Source organism: Triticum dicoccoides, chromosome 3B, assembly GCF_002162155.2.
Source record: "Triticum dicoccoides isolate Atlit2015 ecotype Zavitan chromosome 3B, WEW_v2.0, whole genome shotgun sequence".
Classification (NCBI taxonomy): domain Eukaryota; kingdom Viridiplantae; phylum Streptophyta; class Magnoliopsida; order Poales; family Poaceae; genus Triticum; species Triticum dicoccoides.
This window is the reverse complement of record NC_041385.1, coordinates 110,413,867-110,416,348: the sequence shown is the minus strand read 5'-3', so window position 1 is coordinate 110,416,348 and position 2,482 is coordinate 110,413,867.

The following is a 2,482-nucleotide window of genomic DNA, read 5'->3' as shown; positions in this document are numbered from 1 at the left end:
AGAAGTCTTTAACAAACCTCCTATAGAAACTAGCATGACCGAGTAAACTACGAATACCTTTGATATCTTTATGACATGGCATTTTCTTAATTGCATCAACTTTAGCTTTGTCCACCTCAATACCTCGTTTGGAAATTTTATGTCCCAAGACAATACCTTCATTAACCATAAAGTGATACTTCTCCCCATTCTGGACGAGATTACTTTGTTCACATCTTTGCAAAACTCGATCAAGGTTGCTCAAGCAATCATCAAAAAAAGTTCTGTAAACGGAAAAATCATCCATGAAAACCTCAACAATATTTTCATAAAAATCAGAGAATATAGCAGTCATGCATCGTTTGAAAGGTAGCAGGTGCATTGCATAAACCAAAAGACATACGTCTATAAGCATAAGTTCCAAAAGGACAAGTAAAGGTGATTTTCTCTTCATCAGGTTGTGAGACGGGTATTTGAGAAAAACTGGAATATCCATCAAGGAAACAAAAATGTGTGTGCTTTGATAACCTTTCTAGCATTTGATTAATAAAAGGTAGAGGGTAATGATCTTTTCTAGTAGCTTTATTTAGTTTTCCAAAATCAATTACCATTTTGTAGCGAGTGAAAATTATTTGTGGAATAAGTTCATTTTTATCATTAGGAACAACAGTAATACCTCCTTTTTTGGGTAAACAATGAACAAGACTTACCCATATACTATCTACTATGGGATAGATTATACCTGCTTCTAGAAGCTTCAATATTTCATTTCTTACCAATTTTTCATTTTAGGATTTAACCGTCGTTGGTGATCAACAACGGGTTTAGCATCAGGCTCCATATTAATTTTATGCTGACAGAGAGTGGGACTAATGCCCTTTAAATCATCAAGAGTATATCCAATAGCAGCTCGGTGCTTCTTCAGAACCTTCAGTAATCTTTCTTCTGCATGTTCTGAAAGGTTAGCACTAATAATATCAGGATATATCTTTTTCTCATCAAGATAAGCATATTTCAAAGTGTCTGGCAAATGTTTTAACTCAAACACAAGATCACCTTTAGGTGGAGGAGGACCTCCTAGAGTTTCAATAGGCAATTTGTGTTTAAGTAGAGGACGTTGTTCAAAGAAAATTTTATCTATTTCATTTCTTTCATGCAGATGCATATCATTTTCATGGTCTAGCAAATATTGTTCTAGAGGGTCAGTAGGAGGTACGACAATAGAAGCAAGACCAATTATTTCATCCTTACTAGACAATTCTTTCTTATGGTGCTTTCTACTAAACTTGGAAAAATTAAACTCATGAGACTCATCACCAAAACTAACACCGATAGTTTGCTTCTTGCAATCTGTTTTAGCATTATCCTTGTTCAAGAAAGGTCTACCAAAGATAATGGAACAAAAGTCATCTTGTGGGGAACCAAGAACAAGAAAATCAGTAGGGTATTTTATTTTCCCACACAAGACTTCAACATCTCTAAGAATCCCAAGTGGTGTCATGGTGTCTCTGTTAACAAGTTTAATAGTAACATATATGTATTCTATTTCACCGGGTGCTATATCACTCATAATTTCTTGATATAAGGTAAAAGGAATAGCACTCACGCTAGCACCTATGTCGCATAAACCATGATAACATTGATCTCCTATTTTAACTGACAGAACAGGCATGCCAACAACGGGTCATGTTTATCTTTTTCATCGGGTTTGGCAATTCTAGCAGCTTCATCACAGAAGTAAATAACATGCCCATCTATATTTTCAACCAGGAGACCTTTAACCATAGAAACACTAGGTTCCACTTTGATTTGTTCAACAGGCATTGGTACGCGTTGGTGCTATACAACCGGTTTAAAACCCCTTTCCGCGACGGCATTTGGAACCGTCACCTAGTGAGTGTGGGCGATTAGGGGGTCCTTCCCACACGAACCAGAAACCATTAGGGATAGGCCCTCCTGGGACACAAAATGAGTTCGTGTGCGATCGGGTGACCCACGGAAACCCAATCATTTCAGTAGGTATGTACATCCCACACGGTGAATCCCAGAAAACATTTCCGTAGGTATGTACATCCCACACAGTAAATCCTAGAAAACATTTCCGTAGGTATGTACATCCCACACGGTGAATCCCAGAAAAACATTTCCGTAGGTATGTATATCACACACAGTCAATCCAAGGAATATGTTTTCATTCTTATGTAGCTCCCACACAGTCAATCCAGGGAAAACATTTCTGTTCGTATGTACATCTCACACAGGTTTATGTATAGGCTCGTGTGTGATACGTGTAACTATCACACAAGCTCTGCCTTGGTTAACCTTTTGCTTTTATCAACTACATCACACACGATTTGATGAACAAAACTGGGTGGCATTGGGCTATCCATCACAAGTGTTTTTACTGCTAGAACCGTTTGCAAAGTTCCATGACCCATTTAGCAGGTTTATTAGTTTACAATTAATAATTCCAGTATTGCGCAAATTCACATTTCATATCGAA